At 31.6% G+C, this 19,231-nt stretch overlaps 1 long non-coding RNA gene across 1 annotated transcript; it reads right to left on the bottom strand.

Annotated features, from left to right (window-relative positions):
- Window positions 1-547: 547 nt before the first annotated feature.
- Window positions 548-3,361, bottom strand: LOC106672295. The gene is made up of 3 exons (XR_001341227.2): window positions 3,273-3,361; window positions 2,327-2,444; window positions 548-702 (listed from the first exon to the last, which is right to left on the bottom strand). It is a non-coding gene; the product is annotated as an uncharacterized LOC106672295 (long non-coding RNA).
- Window positions 3,362-19,231: the final 15,870 nt, after the last annotated feature.

The following is a 19,231-nucleotide window of genomic DNA, read 5'->3' as shown; positions in this document are numbered from 1 at the left end:
TTTTTTATCAAATTGTATGACATGTTATATGTTCTAATAATATTCCCATAAGTTTACGTTATCAGGAAATTAATACTGTGTTATTGTTCGTTCTTCATGGCTATATTATAAAAAGAAAGTAAAACGAGAAAAATGCAAGACACTTTAAAGGAATTTATGTTGATATGAAATAATGACACATAAGAACTATAAACAAACTTGATAGATTGGAAATTTTTTGAATAAAGAATTAATTTTCAAAAATAAAATACATTTTTATTAGGTAGTGTAACACAAAAATAATTATATAAAAATTAGTTAAACAAAATTAAAATAATAACTATTAGGACTTCCTTGATTAAAAATAAATAATTTCTCTTCCAATACTCTTTTTGCAAAACAAATGAAATCTGAAAATATAACAGTTAGAAAAAAAGTCTGAAGAGGTAGAATACAGAAAAACAGGACAAGGAAATGAAAAGTACAAAATCTCCCAAAAGTATTTTTATTGATATGAAATAATTTTATATAATAACTATAGTAAAACTTAACAGACCGAAGTTTTTAATGCATTTTGAGTAAAACGATTTATTTTTAGCTTACTTTAAAAGATGATAAAGTAAATTTTGCTATCCTAGGTAGTTTGTGTTTCAAGCATCCCAGAATTTGTCGCACTGATGAATTCAAAAACTCCACAGCCACGAGGGCACCGACCTAGAAAACCTAAAACAAATGATTGCTATTTCACGCTGGGTCGTTGTAACAATTCTCCCAGCCGTGCAGAACAGTGTCAAAAAAACAAGCAATGATAAATGTTAATAAATTTTGGAACAAAATAAAAAAAATTGAGGGTGTTAAAAGTGTTTGAAGAGGAAGAGAAGTACAAAAGAGTAAAATATAGGGGAAAATCATAGAGGACTCTAAATAATTTATGTTGATATGAAACACTTTGGCATAAGAATTATGGCAACTCAACAGACCGGGGGTTTTAGTGGATTTTAATGCATGCATTTTGAGTTGAAAGCTATGCATTTTTGTCCTACTTAAATATATGATAATAAATTTTGTAATCCTACGGAGTTCGTTTGTGTGCTAGTATGTACAGCTCTAAATCTGTCGTTCTGATGAATTCAAAAAATAAGCAGCCACGAGGAACATTTAAAACAAAGATTTGAAGATATTTCTTAGAAGTTGTAAGAACGCTCCCAGCTGTATGTACCGTGTCAAAAATAAAAGGAAAATAAGCAATAAGAATAAATTTAGGAATGAAATTAAAAATTTGATTGTTGGAAAAGAGTCTGACGAGAAAGAGTAGAACAAAAGGGTAAAATATAGGGGAAAATCATAGAAACCTCAGAATGATGATATGAAATAATTTGGCATAAGAACATGACAACTGAACGACTGGAGGTTTTATGGGATTTTAATAGACGCATTTTGAGTTGAAGATTATTTATTTTTTATCCTACTTAAATATAAGATAAAAGTAAATTTTGTAACGCTAGGGATTTGTGGTTCCACGCATCACCGAATCTGTCGTCCTGATGAATTCAAAAACTCAACGGCCAAAAGGGCACCGACCTAGAAAACCTAAAACAAATGATTTGAAGAAGTTTCGCACTGGGTGGTTGTAAGAACGCGCCCAGTCGTGCACAATGGGTCAAAAAAAGAGATTCGGCGCAATTAAAAAGCGAGGAAGGAGAATCGATTAAGGAACAAAATTAAAAATACGTCCGATGGAAAAGTGTCTGAGGAGGGTTCATAAGGTCGGATGTGGTTATGAAGGAGTAAACAAGAGTGGAGAGGCGTGTTGTGGGAGTGTTGAGAGCCCGAGGGTAAAATCGTGTGGTGGGGTAAACCTTCCCACTTATGTCTACACTCATCCCTGTTATTTCTGCATGCCACCGCTGCCAACAGCTCATTACCAACTCGGAGAGCCGCTAAAACAGAACTCATTACATTTGGCCCTCGAGAGTCGGACGGAGAAAAAATTTAAATCAGACTCTAACGACTACTTTCTTACGGAGTTGATGTCCTCAGTTTGATCCCCTCCGCCTTTCTCGTAAACCTTACTTTCATTCAATTAATAACCATTACTTTTTTCTTTTTATCCGGAGAAGATAATTTAGACCTGACTAATCTTTCTACTGATTTACTACTCATTACGCGAGGGCTTTCTTTTCTAGTCAACTTTCTAACAAGATACTTGGATTAATCGACCATTAAAAAATAGCTAAAATCCGATATTTTTTTAAATAAAGATATTCTGAATGATTTAAATTTGCTTAAAGGAAATGCTGTTTGGTAAATGAGGTTTGTATATAGAAATCACTTATTTCTGATTCACCTGTTTTTTTTAATTTCCTCTTGAGTTATTGTCATAGATATAACAAGAGTGTAAGGCAGCTTGTTGGTGGTGATGGTCGTCTACGACATATGTTCTACAGTTCCTCACTGAAGATGGGCTAAAACCAAAACTTATGTAATAACATATACTAACCCTGTAAATACTGAAAAAAATAAATTCGAAACTATTCAGGGTGTCTCGTCAGCAGGCATCAATAAATTAGGAGGTTTATCCATTCTAAACAAAAACTTCTTCATTGTTCAAAGGCTGATCTCAATTGTATTCGAGATATTTCACTTTTCAAGGTTATTTCAACCTTTCACAACTTTATGTGACAACGTAGACTAAAGACTTTTAGTCTAGTTTTACATGTAGAATAACCTCCAGAACTAGTGATATCTATTCGCGTGACGCCCTGTATAATAAGATCATGATTAACAGTAGACAGTCAATTTATTATTTCATTATCTCTTAAAACCTATGTTAAACTGTGTGTTTCTGTCCACGAATAACAAATAATAACGTGTGTCCGGTTTGGAAAGACGTTTTTGTTCAATTTCATTTTTTTTATTTGCGGAACAAATCTTATTGGAGCTTGTCGCTAAATTAAACTACCGATTGCTATTATTATTATTATTTTTTAAGAGGGTTCGCAACAGCAGAGGTCATATCAACCCTCGGGTGCCGGTGTTTTTGAAAAAAAAAGCCCATTTGTATGTATATCGGATACGAATGCTGGGCCGCTGCATTCGAACTCGGGACCATTACCTTACAGTGATGAACAGCGTGTCAACGCCTAAACCGTAGTAGCCACCGACGCCCTGTTACTATTATTATATTTTAATTTTCCAATTACCATTAATTTGTTAATATAAATATTTCAAATGGAAAATAAATAAAAACGTGCTGTCCAAAGGACACGTAATAAACAGCTAACCATACATACCCTTAGGCCCTCACATTCCATAGCACGGCTTTCCATTTTTGTTCACAACCTGCTGGCTTATGCAATACCCTGGAACACTTTTCAATAAGAACCAATTCAATGAAATATACAATCATGCTACCCCTTATCAGTGTTTGTCATATTAGTGCCAAGTGTAGCTTATCTGAAGTGACATAACAGCTATATCATGCTTGGCGAATAAAGAAATATGACATGATAATGATTACATATAAAAAATTTCCAATTTGTGTCAAACAAGACAAACACTCATAAGGAATAAAGGTGAAAACGTAGTCTTAACAAAATTAAGTTCTTCAGATATTATCAATAATGCGTACTACTCATTTACATTGATTATCATATACATTTTTGCATTGGCGAAATTACAGTTGATTCCTATTATTATGCGTACCTTTTGTTCGTGAAACAATCTTAATATTACATGTTAAGGATGCGTGTAGGAAGCAATGGGAAAAAATTACGGAAGTGTGTATAATAAGGAAACCCAGACCGACACACAGGGGGCTAATTTTATTACCGTCCTTGCCGGCGAACGAACACTGGAGAAACAAACAAGCACACCATATTGCCGGACAAAAGATCTCCACATACTTGGCACATTCCATTCTGCACGCATAGTTTATTGTTGCAAGTGAACTATATTTTTACACAGACGCTTACAGCATCTAAACAGAAAACCTTTCAATTTCAATCTTTTGGTTGTCACAAACAGTAATTATTATATCAAAATATTATTGAATTGAATATCAAGATCAAGAATAAAAACATTAATTTATAAAAATCTGTCTTTTATCTGCCTACAGCTTTTGCAAATTGTTTTTGAGTTATTTCTGTATTACAAAATAGCTCAAGATTAGGACATGTTAGGAGGAAATCAAATTACCTGAATATTATGCTACACACAATGTGTTACATTACTCTGTACATATATTGTTTATTTATTTAGTTTCAGTATATATGTCTCAGGGTCAAATATATTCATGATATTATCCATTGTTATTAATATTAAAACAAGTTACCCATTATAAAATGGCCTAGAAAAACACCTCTCAAGTTCCAAAAAAGCAAACACCCAAGTAGCAAAAACATGTTGCCTTTTATTCTAATAAATCAGTAAAAATATTATATTTTCAAAATTTACACAAAAATTACACAGTTACAAACTTGTCTTTTAAAAGCACAGTGTAATAGACTACACGATTAATTTTTTCAAAATATCGGGCAGGTGTTAAACATAAATTTATACAAATTGACTAGTTAAATTATTATTAAAGTATGTTTTGGTTGCAAAGGGTTAGAAATGCTCTCAAATTGATTATAGGTTTTAGTTTTATATTGTAAAATAACTGCAAGCTAAACTTGTACAATATTCGTTACCATAGATAATCATAAGTGATAATCAGACAGAAATTCGTAACGCAAGACAGCAAAAAGTATCAAGGACTTAATCGGGAAAGTTGTAGGTTCGGAATTACATACAGGAGTTTCCATCCATAAAGATAACAATCCACACCTTAGAAGGATGTCTTTAATTACAAATATCACAGTGCACATAAGCCAGAAATGATACCCGAAAGTTTCTGTGGTGATTTAGAACGATTAAAATCGGAACTTTGAATCTGTTGTCTTAGATACGAATATTGCAGCATGAAATGTTAGCTTTATACACTGGTCGTTTTTGTTGTTAGCTTGATACAAACAAATGGATCGCCTGACGACTGATTTTAATTAAACGTGATACTATGTCAAAAATCATTGTAATGTGTCCGAGTGTTCTTGCCAGCAGTATCCGAGAAAAACTGTGACTCGTTTTAAGACCATAAAAACCCTCAAACGCATGTTTTCACGAAGGTGCCTTGTGTTCCATTTTAAAATTCTTAATTTCCCTAGATTTTATCCAAATATAATTATACCATTTGGAAAGCAAATTTTCTCTTTTTTTAGGGTATTCCAACAATACTCATTATTGGAGAAAAAATATGGATATTGATACGGAAAGAAACAGCAAAATCTCGCTGCCTTGTAAAATATATTACATAATTTATTAAGTAATACAATAAGAAAAATACATTTTAGTAAGAAACGAAATTGATGTTTGTTATTCACACCTTAAAATAAGTGAAATTTTAAACAAATTTATTTTTTGCCTATGGAAATCACAAAAATTAGCAAAAACTATACGCTATGGTATGGATCTGATGTCTCTCTAAAAAAAAAGAACCAGTATATAAAATAAAATCTTCCAGGAATTTTTGTTGATGCCATCCTTATTTTTCTCACTTTAAAGTACATAAATTCAATCGACGTAGGCTAAAAGTAGACTAGTTTAGCATCTTAACGGTTGTTATTAAAGTTGAATTTGGACATTACCTCACCGAATTGCTTTGTGCGATAGTACCCATACCATATCATACCATACTAAGATATCAAGCTATTATGATTTCCCATTTAAAAGATTTTGCGTGAATTCACCGACTATTTACATGTGAATTTTTTACGTGATGATGCTTCTATTTGTATATAGTTAAAAGGAGGTAGGTTAAAAGTATTTCTAAAGCTGATGATTCTCATTTTCTAATCTTTGGATACTGTAATTTTTCTCATTTATAATGAACCAGTTTATCTAAAATTTGTTGACATTACCTGAAAAAGGAATACAACCAAGAACTAGAAATTTAAATTAGATAAAGAGGAATTATAAAGTTTTAAATGGAATAATGGAATAAAATATAAACAAAAATTGTATATTTTCTATTAAAACAAAAGTTCTAATTTAAGGGTGTTTAAAAAGAATTAGATTTGTTTTTCGGTTTTTTCAACGAAAATATTTTGGCCAAGTTTGGCCTAGGCCTCATTTAACACAATGTAACCTGATTTTTCTATATTAAGTCCAAACCTAAATCGACTGATTAAGTACTATGAATTTCAAATAAAACAAAGGTATTTTAGGGGAAACGTTTATAAAAAAAGAGAAACTTGGAGGTAGAGAAAGGTCCATCATTCCTGTTGACCCTCTACTTCTGTAGGCCGCTTACTGAATTTTTGTGGTGACTCCCAAAATTATAGCTTTGCTTCACGTTAGAGAATAAATGTCGACGATGCTTCCCGCTGATCTCGGACTTCGGCGACTTATTGCTTTAACTTTGCTCTAGCAGATTATGGATGATCTTGGGTATGCGGAACATTATCTCTGTTATAATTAGCGATAAGGTTGAAATTATGAACGCTTACTATTCTAGTTTAGAGATTCTCTTCTCACTTTCTTGCCTATAAGTATCTTATAATGAGAGAACGTGTTTTTATGTTTTTTTTTTTTAAATTTTGTAATTAATACTCCGAAATTGCATAATAATAAGGTGGGCTTGGTAATCATACCAGTTTACGATCTGTACCCGCATTTCGAAATTGAACAATTTGAACTCAAGAAGAAGATTGCAGCCCATTAAAAGCGAACAAAGCGTGAAACTCAGTCCGTCCTAGGCTATTCAAAGGGAGAATTCTATTAACAGTCAATGAATATTTTAAGAGGATTTTGAAGATAAAATCAGAGTGGGAGAATAATGTGAAGTCCCCCTTCATGCATAGTCGCCTTCGTCGCATTCCTGCCGAGATAATTTCGTTAAAAGCAACAGTGAACGCTGGTCGGGCGGACGGACAGTCGACTGCCGGACAGTTTTAAACGGGCCGGCTAATCCCCCGACAATGAGCTGACCGCTAGCCTCGTTTTAATCTTCTAAACTGAGCCACTACAACGGTCGTCAATTGCCAGTAACTTTCCCAAGATATAATCCTGGGATTCGAACACGCACGATCCTTTAAAAATGAATCGTTACTTTGTAAATTAAAACGGTTACTTGGTTCCGTTTCGCCCAGCTGCTATTAACTGTCATACTTAGATAAGATAAGGAAGCTGGTCTCATTAGTATTTATATCGTTAAGTCTCTTATTTCTAACAGATGAATGGAAGGTTAGTTGGAATCGTTTGGTTTCGCCTGGCCGCTATTAAACTGTCATGATTTGATAGGATAAGAATGTATCACTTATTAGCCCATTAAAATTAAAGTATTACAATTATCACATTGAAATCTAATAAAAGCACTTCAATGGCGTTTATAAAAAATTGCGTACGAAATATTCGGAAACATTAATCTTGCATTATTTGGTTAAGCTTGACTATTAGGCTGATATGATTAGTAAACAAAAATTCTAATTAATCAGGCATCGTAATCGTAATCATAAAACACCACTCATTATCACTTTGCTAACCGATTCTAAAAAAAATCTATCTTACTTATTACGGTCCTTTATTTACAAAAGAAGCAAAACTGAAGCAAGACCACTTGTCAACCTTGCAAACTTTCAGAGTGCCGGTTTGTAAGTATTTGTAAGTATTTTGGGTTTGAATGCAGGGCCGCTGGATTCGAACCCGGAACCTTTACCTTCCAATGATGAGTGCCGTGCCAACGTCCAAACCGTTGTGTCCACCGTCGCCCCTACCACTTTGATTGCTTTTAGTAATCATTTTTAAAATATTTGTTACAAATTTAATGCTACAGTTACAAAATAATAAAATATGCTTATGCCGATGTTAGTAGGTGTTAATGCTCATGTACGTTGGATTACCACCATTTTTGTAGTTTTTTATTTTTTTAAATATATTTTTTTGATTTAGTTTTTTAACAACGATTTCTGTTAGAAAACAACTAAATAAAAAGCGACTAATAAATAATGTTTTTCACATTTAAAAATTTTATTTATGCAGTTCCATAATATGTAAACAATAAATGAAATAATTAGTACGATTAGAAATTTTCCATGGACTTAAGGAAGAGAATGAATATGTAAATTATTTAACCAAGTTTTTCCGACGTCATCCGAGTCAGTTTTCAGACACCCTTTGCAGCTAAAGGGAAGTTTTAGAATGAATATTTTTCTAATGCATTCCGAAATTATTAACCTAAATTGATTTTTGAAAAATGTTGGTACTTTCTGTTTAACCGTCGACCACAAAAATCTTTATCCATTTCAACAATTTTTGAGGTCATTTTATTGTTCAAAGATTGACCAAAAAGTTGTCATTATTACGTAAAATCTTGTCAAAATTTGACACATTACCCGCTTCTTAGCGTTTTCAAAACAATTACAAATACAACATATGATGCGAACCAACAAAGATAAAAAAAAAATTATGACGTTCAATAATAATTATATTTGTGAAACATGTTTCATCAATCAAGATCACAACAATAACCTAACTGTGAAAAAACTGTCACTTTCCAGACGCCCTAAAAAATTAGCCTATCAATATAATGATATCACCATTGTGACTAAGTCCGTTCGTTTTGTTAGTTCAAAATCCAAAAGAACTCAAACAAAAGAGAAAAGATAGAGACCCCATTCCAAAAAAGTCAATCTATCAAAGAATTTATATTGTGGCCAACCTCTCTTCATTCCTACTTTTATGAGCAACAATGTTCTTTTATTTTTATTGCTTAAAACTTGGCCAATTTCTGAATGAACAATGAGGAGTTTGCGACTTTTTCGTTTTTCCGAGTTCTCTAACTTTTCTTCACCCACATGTCCTGTGTGAGCACAAATGGTCCTGACGTTTTAATCCTCATTCATCAAAGTCGCCTAAAATTGTGTAGTATTACAGCGATTGGTCAAGATCGTTTAATTTGTCCTCCAAGTTTTTAAAATTTATTTGATCTATTTATTACAACTTAACATTTTTGGTATATTTTTCTTTTCCGAAATCGTAGCGTTTGTCTTTTTTTAATGTTGAATATTTTATGGTTAAATATTAAAGTTAAGATGAAATTTTACCGCTTTTTCTTATTAAAAAAATATATATTTTTCCGCTCCTAGATATGGTTTATAATCACTATCCGCCTGAAATTTCTGTATGATTTGAAGGGAAAAAAATAGTCGTTTCAATATAATATACGGTTAAGGAGAAAGGTTACACAAGGGATCTCATGGGACTAATATCCTTCTGTGCAAAAAAATTTAGTCTGATTTAAAAAAAAATTACGTAAATTATTTTTTGGTTTGATAAAACGCTCTCAATCCTTTACCTAAACAAACTTAAAGATTATTTTCAATTTTATGGTTGGTATATTTTATGGTTGTCCGATAACATGTAAATTGGTTTGTATTTCTGACTTGTCATAAAACAAAAAATAATAAAAAGGCGTTTTTATTTTAATTTCTATGTAAAATGACGTATTATGTCAATTTTCTAGGATTATAATAAAATAAAAATGAATAAAACACATATTTTTGTATATAATAGACCTTACACCGGTGAAACCAGCAACTAGAGCTGTAGGCATATTTATGGTGTATCATAGTATAAGTGTATGCAAAACATTTCATACAAAAAGTATATTCTATTTACATTATCTGTTTTCGCTCTACACACGTTGCACGTATTGAAATGATTGAGACGATTTGTGGGATTTTAATTGTAGAAGTTACCTTAACAAACCTTAACCTTAAAAAATTGTTAAAGACAAAAAAATTTAGCATATTTTTACATTTATTTTCATCGGTTATTTTAGGAAAAAAGTATAATACTATTTTTGATTGTATATGATTTCACGGTATAAACTTGTCTGGGAATCGATATTAGGTGTATAAAACATTAATATAGAACCCTTTTATTATAGACTAGGAGGGAAGTTATCGTTTTATTACAGCGATATATTTTTTACAGCTGTTGTAAATTAATAGAACGTATCCTAAGCCTTTTATATTTTATGACAAATGAAAAACCCGAGCCGATTGTAAAACCATAGAGCGACTGTGTAGAAACTAATGGGTTTTTTATTGGTTCTAAAGTGGGGTGCAGGGTCTATTAAAAAAATAGGTCTGCGGTTTAATATCTATATCCTGCTACTGGTCTGTGGTATTGACAAGTATTAAAAACAAAGGAATGAGGTAAGAGCAATGCAGTCTGGAATTACAGGCTTCACCTGGATCACGCTCGGCGTCGAAACCACAGCTCGCGCCCCTTGTTAGCATACCTAAACCCAGAGGAAGTCTGTGCGGCTCCCCACCCACGCAAACTCTGTATCCCGTCTTCCTCTCTCTTTTTATTTTCTTTTACCTCTTTTCCTATTTTTAATTTTATTCACGAGCCTCAGATCCAGGCGCTTTCAGAGAGAAAGGCCCGGCAACCACCCCTGGAATTATCACAGCTCTTCTAATTAATGGCCGGCATTATAACTCACTCGGTGGAATAGCTTCCAGTCTCTTAAAATATCTGAGTTTATCTTCGCCGATCCATAAGGAAAACACAATATAAACACGGCGGTTTGCCTTAGACCCTTTAATTTATATTTGTTATCCTTATTAGCCTAATATCCCGGTGGAAATGTCAGCCATTCCAAATATCATCGACATCGTGTCTTAACGACGAATCTTCGTGCATTGTCTGACTTATTTAGAACGTATTTTGGATAATTTGAACACAAATTGAATCCAGCATACAAGCACGGAATTAAAATGATTCTTCTGAAACGTCAATAATCACAATAAAAAATTTCATCCTTTTTCAAAATACAATGCGATGAAGACACGATGCCATAAAATTTTAATGTACTTTCTACGTCCTCAAATTGTCTCATACTGTGTAATTTCTTTTGTTTTAAGAATTATTTTCTTTCGGCGGTACTATCGTTTTTAATCAACAGTATTCATTTAAAAGAATTAAAATTATTTACTCAATCTAATAACACAATTTGGAAGAGCGATTACAAACGATATAAGTTAATTAAAAAAGCTTTATAATTTAAAAAACATTGAAGTACAATTCAATCCAAAAGAGGTCTGTACAATAATAAATGATGCTTCCAATGGCATAAAACTATTCCTTCAACAACCAAAACACCAATTGCTAAAATTCTAAATTATTATTTATCGTGGTGGTTACTACAATAAAAAATAAATAAAATAATAATACTTAAGAATAGCCTGTTCTTAAGGTGGAACCATTGTAGTTGAGATTGCAGAATGATATATTAACACCATATAAAAATAATTACTAGTTAATGTAATTAGATATGAATTTAGTTTTAAAAAGTTCGAATTGATTGTTGAAATCCATATTGATTTTTAAAACCAAATCGCTCTTCTTTAATTAACACATAATTACCTATATTTGGAGCATTTTTCTAATATTTTCGATGGTGACTATATGAGTAAAGTGGAATGATAATTACGTAATCTTCGAATAGAGCATTTTTGTGTAGAAGTATTACTAAAGATCACTTGACGGTTTTTGGTAATATCCTAAGCTTAAAGAAGAGATTAAATAAGTGAAGAATGGTAATACAAACAAATTTTGATTTTTTAAAAAACATAATTTGTAAGGTCACCTCTAAAAAATCCGTTAGTTCTTCTTAAATTAACTAAAAATGTAATATTTTAGCTATCATCACTAGAACATGGCTGAAATGTGAACAAATGAAAACGTGCTGAGGTTAGCCATAAAACGTGTTTATGTATATTAGATACCAAACATTTTTAATTGGAGTTTTCCTGTGAAAATATTTTACGTTAATTTTTGTTTGATAATACAATAGTTAGATTTATATATTAACTCATCATGCAATTCCAGCTCTGAACCAATATGTACCCTACTTGAGGACATGCTAAATTAAAGCATTGTAGCGAAGTTGTTAAGGAATATTTTTATAACAGCATTTTTTTAAGTAATTCTATTTATTATATACATTATATTTATGAATTATTATGATCATTATTTGCTGAAGGCGAGAGGAGTGGTCATTAATAAAGTATTTGATAAAAACACCTTTTTCATTTTTGCTGATATTTCGACTTTTATTTGGGTCATCTTCCTAGCCTAGGTGAATTACAAATTCACAAAATTGAAATACAATATGATGATTCTAAAAAATACAATTCAGATATAAATACAAATTTTGAACCAACGGCCACGTTAAAGGTTTATAAATTACTTATTCTTAATTATTGGACTATTTGTTATTTTCGTTTGACAATAATATTTGCTTTTTATAATATAAAATTATTAATAAATGAAATTTACAAGTAAGAACTACAAAAAATGTATCGTTTTTTTTAAATTAATTATATTCATATTTATCGTGCAAGCCATTTTACTTGCAGTTCGCAAAGCACTGAAAATTGTAAGGGTGGAGACTAATTTATATGCATCAATTTTTATAAACCGTACAGAATTGTAATTAATAACTTATTTTTTCTTTTCTTTTTTAATTTAGAAGCAATGCATTTTTTCCATTACGTTCGTTTATTGTTGAAATTTAAACTTTAAAACAGTTACGGATATTTTTTGTACGTTTTTAGTTGTTTGTTCAGACAAATTCGTTTGCCTGGCTTATTTCTGTTGGATTTAGATACGAGTGGTAAATAAAACCCCAGTGAAGCTTACGCTACCTAATCTCCAAGGTTTTAGATATAGCTACTGAGAACTTTACGACTAGGTTGCATTTTCAGATTTAAGAAGAACATTTGGAGCTAACCTGTACATTTTTGTTATGCAACTTTTGCTACAAGAAAACTTGTACAAACTTGTCTATCATGATACTACATATCGTTTGCTTAATAGTGCATTATTTATACATTCCATTGTATTTTGTACAACAAATGTTCAATTTTCGATGTTTTGGGAAAGTTGAAATATTGAATTATTAGAAAATTGGACATTTTAATTTATTTTAGCTAAATTAATTTTCAATGTTACTTATTAACTTGTAGACATATCCAGATGACCGGAAATGCTGATACACTTCGGTATAGGAAGAACAATAACAATATTACGAATTGCAAGCAAAGCAATGCGCATTGTATCGGTCAGAACCAGGGCTGTCTCAGGAGGTTAAAAATATTTCATAGTTAATTTTACTTTAAAACGAAACGTTTTATGCGTTAAGTACTTTAACCAATGCGTTTTTATATTATTTTATATTTTAAATAAATTAGAAAGTCAATCAATTAAATTTACATTTCGCATGAAAGGCCATTCGGTTATATACGTATTTGCATGGATTGTTTCAAATAGAATTTTATATAAAACCGTTATTCAAATTTTTTCCAAACAAACCGTTGTTTAGAGACAAAAAAGTGAAAGCTTTTGACCTTTTTGCGTCTTCGAATGCGGAATTTAATGAAGCCGTTTTAATATTCAGGCTCCGTTTGACGATGGATGTATATTAATTTTAAATAATCAATTGCCTAACGATCAACACAATATGTAGGGTAGAAAGTGTCTTTGCGACACGCTGTATTCAACCTGTGAAGCAAGCGATAAGACAATTCGGAATATTATCAGGCCACTTATTTCCCCCAGGATGACAAATGTAAATACCACTATTTTCCATTGAATTGTACATCTACGTGTTGAATATTGGTCGATGATATTCATCAGAAGGGGGAAACGATTTGCTCAAGTCCTGTTGTCTTCCAACCCCAGGGTTAAACGAGTACAAATGGCTCGTTTGAAACGAAACGATGAGAAACAGGAAGATTCTGCCCGATACCGGGTGCCGAGAAGACAAAATTCCTCTCATTGTTAACTCCACCTCGTGACATTGGTTTTCTCTTTGCAGATCAATCATTCTGCTAATTTCTTTTGACTGTGTGTTAACCGCTCACAAATTCTTTTTTCATCCTTTAAAACGTGGCTTCCTTGTAAAAAAATTTGCTACATCATGTTTGCATAATACGAAAAAATCCATTATATTTAGTGGTCTGATTGAGCAAATTACTCTTTCAATTAATTAAAATATTTATGTAAGGTTTTGGTTGAAATGAAAAAGTTAGTGTCACGAGAGGGATGCGAACCCCATCGAAAAATGGCAAAAAGAGGGAAAAATTCGAAAGGTTGTAGGTTGAGATGGGGAGTTGGTGTCCGAGTAGATCGAAGTCACTATAGCTCAAGTGGTTAGAGCAGCGGCGTATTCAGCCGAAGGTCGTGGGTTCGAATCCCGCTCATGACACTAACTTTTTCATTTCAACCAAAACCTTACATAAAAATATGAATAGAAATACGAAGTAAGTTGTATTTGAATATAATTTTCCTAATGTCATTTTCGATCGGTTATATGAACCCTCAGGGCCCCGGTGGTTTTGAAAAAAGCCTTTTAGTAAGTATTTCGGGTTCGAATGCAGTACCGCTGGATTCGAACCCAGGCCTTTTACCTTCTGTTATGAGCGCCGTGTCAACGCCTAGACCGTTACAGCCACCGACGCCCCCTTGAAAACAGCTTTTACTTATTAGGTATGTGCTTTATTCATAAAATGTTAAATTTGCTTTTGAATAATTTTTTAAATTTGCAGTTTATGCTTGTTCTGGCCCTATTTTTCTATTCTTGTCCGTAGTACGGAATTTTGACTACAGACATATATGAAATCTTATTTAATTAACTAAATAATGAATTATTAAACTGAAAACACTATCAGAAGAACGTTAATGTTTCTGCCCTTATAGGCTCCTAGTACTAGATCATTTTGGTTATTCACGCTGGTTATGTTTATCAGACGCGATTGGGCATTTTTTCTATTCTAGTTTTTATTAACGGCTTTATTTTCTTATTCGCGAACTTTTCAAAAGTTTATAAATCTTAAAAAGGTGAAAAAAAGTGTGTAAACATTGTCATTGTACTGCTAGCCTCTCACAAAATCACCATGGACCTTAAAAAATTCAAACAATTTTAAAGTAGACACCAAGACGTTTGAAACGTAAATGCGAAAACCTACCAAGGTGTCAGTTAAGCGTATGATTTCCATATCAACCACGATGTAAATGAGAAAATAAAGCTACAAAATTATGGAATAATTCATCTCTAATTACATTCGTCTCATATTAATTGTAAGATATTTACATATTTATACATGTTTTTATAAAATATATAGTATTTTATATAAATATATATAGGGTATTCGGCTACTCGTATTACAAATTTTGCCAGTAGATTCTACATTCAACATGGAACCAAAAGGTCCTAATTAACTATGGTACGAATCCCATCAGTTTCGGAGTTATTCCACTTTTTCTAATTTTTTACGATTTCACGACCTTGTTTCAAATAAACAATAATAAATCCAAAACTAAAAGGTTTTCGACAAATCCGTTGATACTATTGAAAACTAAGTTAAATTTCCAATAAGATGTGATCAATAGTATACTTGTAATTGTTCGTGAAATAAGCGTTTTAGTAGCGAGAACTTTTTTTTTCAAAGTTGAAAAACTTACTATGGTAATAATAAACTACTATTTCCAAACCTTGAGACCAGCAAATTTCAGAAAACGTACTCCATTTAATACTCATTTTAGTGGTGCCATTTCTTTTTTAATTACTTTTCCAAAGATGAAGAAATTGATGAAGGAAAAAACCGTGGTTGAAGGATTGGTAAGGTGGAAAATCAAAAAAATAAATAAAAAACTTAATGGAATATTGAATGAATTTATTAAACTTTTTTAATTTTGAGTCAAAATGCTCTCCACCCTCGGCCATATATTTTTGATGCACTGCCGTCGCATTAAACCCTCAAAACCCGTGCATAAGTTGTATATTAGCGTATTCTTCATTAGAAAAAGTAGCCATAGTGTTAATAAAATATCACATAGAGAACTAAAAGCGTGTTAAACCATAAAACTCTTTTATTCCGGATAATAATAATACAATAATCCTTTAATCAAAGTTGTAGTCGTGTTGGTAAATCAGTAAACACTTGCACTATTTCAGTTTCAATCCAAATTTAAAAAAAAGTTTTATAAATTTATTCACAATTTCCTTATTTTTTTTTTTTTAAATTTTCCACTTCACCAATATGTCAGCCAAGGTTTCTTCCATTCCTCCATCAATTTCTTCACTTTTGAAAAAAGTAATTAAAAAAGAAACTACACCTCCAGAAAGGATATTAAATGGAGTTTCTGAAATTTGCTGGTTTGGAAAAGTAGTTTAGAATCAGCATAGTAAGTTTTTCAACTTTGAAAAAAAAAATTCAAAGTTCTCGCTACTAAAACGCTTATTTCCCGAACGTCTACGAGTTTAATATTGGTCACATCTTATTGGAAATTTAAAATCATTTTCAATGGTATCATTTGGATATGTCCAAAACCTTTTAGTTTTGGAGTTATCATTGTTTCTTTGAACCGAGGTCGTGAAATTTAAAAAAAAAAGTGGAATAACTCCGAAACTGTTGAGATTCGGATCATAGTTAGGACATTTTGGTTCCATTTTGAGTGTAGAAACTACTGGTAAACGAGAAGCCGAACATCCTCTATATATAAAATATGCATATATTTGATGAAGATTTAAATGGCTACCCCAGAATACGGAATTCTGTATTAACTAGAATAATCTTATAATACATGACATTTCAATGTTAATGCTAACACATACAAATTAAATAAATTTCATAATACGTAATCTAAATATATACATTAATATATGACATTACAATATTAATTCTAGCACACAAATTAAATAAATTTCATAATATATAATCTAGATTTTAACTTATTATGGGTAGGTAATATATAAGGATTTATAATTTTTAAATTACATATATATTATCTAATTAAGAGTTTTTTAAATCCAAATCACAACACAGTGATAAAGAGAAAAAGAATTAATTTTTTTATGATGTGACTTATGTTTAGATTTTTTCTGAACTGCAAAAATACTTCATTTGTTGAGGGGACCGCAGTGCCGGAGTGGTAATGTGTCAGACTCGTATTTGCCAATGTCGTAGGTTCGAATCTCGGCGTAGTCCATGGTCTTTTAATTGAGAATAGTATGAAAAATATATTATAAAGTGTTTTGTCCCCCGACATCCGAGACACCCAACGAGTAATTAAGCCCTCCTGTAAGACAAGAATTATTTCACAAGTTTTTTATTTTCACATTTAAAAACCTTTCAACTCTTTAATTTGTATTTATTTTCAACAATTTGTGTTGTGATAACAAAGTTTGTTGACACACGCGAGAGTATTCTACATTCAGTGACGAATGCAAAACCCTGACAGAATAGTAAGGAAATGGTGATAATCATGAACCATTTATATTTCTCGATATTTATCAAAAATCTATTGAAATATGTAGAAAAATATATTGGTTTATAGCAAATATAATCAAGTAATTAGCAGAAAATTTAAATTTATAACATCAAATAACATTAGTTAAATAAGTAAAGCGTGTTTGGTGATTCGTAAAGGCAGAAGTAAAGCCGACATTAAATTCTCCTAATCAGACCGGCCGATCGGTGCTGCTTTTTCTCTGCTACCAACTTCTAAAGATCATAATCCCGACGGGAAATGAATGGTATCTCACTTCAAAGGAAGTTTATTTAGAAAACCACGGTGAACTGGCGGCAGATTAATAAATGGGACACGCGTATCGGCTTTTTGTTGTGTTTTGTAAAGGCCCGGATTATGAAATAATTCGAAACTGGGCATACCGGTGAATCCGACGGATCGTAAATTTCAAATACACGGTCCAATCTAGATATCATCAATTCGATAAGTCCGATTGTAAATGTACAATATCCTTTTCTGGTTTTGTCGTTTTTGTGCGGGAGTTGAAAAAAAGAGTTCGTTCTGCAATAACAGTCATTCATGTATGACACCCAGTTGTGCTCGTAGTTGATCACCCTACGAACATAACGATTTGTTACTCATTATTTTCGGAAAAAACCAAAATTATTAGATTAAAAACATACGATTAAAAAATTAGTATTTCTTGTTTTATTGTAGGCTTATGTATGATATTAATGACCAAACTTGATTTAGGTACTTAACTACCCCCTTAAGTACGTCTGCTTTTCGGAAGAACATCGGTTTATTCCTATTTATATATAACTACCCTTCTATTCAATCTAGTTTACTTTTGAGTCGCATTCCATTTCCGGAAGATTCTCTACATTTTATCTAAGGATCAACCCCTACAATTTTACCGTATCAGTCAAATTTTCAGTATCATTTACTTGTTTACAGAGGAGCAAACATATAATGATTTTTTTGGTACAATTTTTTCAATAACCGATTTTTTCGAAATTCGATTTTTTGTTTTGATCTTTATTTTTTAACAATTGCAATTGCAGCATATATTGCTATACAAAATAAGAAAACATATGGCATCTAATAACAAATATTTTATACATATATAAACTTGTTTCAGCTAAAAAGCATAAACAATTTGTGTTTTGAGAAATGTTTATTCATGCCTTTCTTTCACAGCATAGCGGAATAAAGATATTTTCAACATTCTTTAAAAGCCAACGAAACATCTAGTTTTAGAGGTATAAAACAAATAAAGCCGTTACATACCAAATAAGTAAATAAATAAAACACAAAAGGTAGACATTTTTCGGTACCGTTTTTTAAAAACGATTAAGCTAGCCTATTATAACCAATCTGTTTTTGATTTATTTTTTAGGAGGCTACGAATTTAAAATAGTAGTTAGTTAATTTTTAGCAGCAAGCAAAAGTGGTAAAATAAAAATGAAAATACTTCTCTGCTACTGGTTATTTCAAAAAAATCGCGAGCCACCATTGTTCGACAAAATAAATCAAAAATCTTTCAAAATGACGAAGAAGTTTTGAAAAAAAATTACAGAAAGGGAAAATACAAATTTTAACGAGAAACGATTTTTTGATCGAGCGCGAATTTTTTCTATTGTCGCCCAATTTACGTCATTAAAACTTTACATAACGGTTTATTTTTCAGTATGGAGTTTATAAATTGTATTTTATTTAGGAAATTAGATTCAATGAACGACCATAAATAATGAGATGAACATTAACATTACATACATAACAGTGTAAAGGATGCCGGGGAAATTTACTAAATCAAGACACACTAGAATACTTGATTCTCAACATTCAAAAAATTATTGATTATATGGAGATCGTGTGATGCGGTCTGGTG

Source organism: Cimex lectularius, unplaced genomic scaffold (genome assembly GCF_000648675.2).
Source record: "Cimex lectularius strain Harlan isolate CLEC.00 unplaced genomic scaffold, Clec_2.1 scaffold161, whole genome shotgun sequence".
In the NCBI taxonomy this organism is placed as follows: Eukaryota; Metazoa; Arthropoda; class Insecta; order Hemiptera; family Cimicidae; genus Cimex; species Cimex lectularius.
Note: the sequence above shows the minus strand (reverse complement) of the source record. Positions and strands in the feature narration are given on the sequence as shown.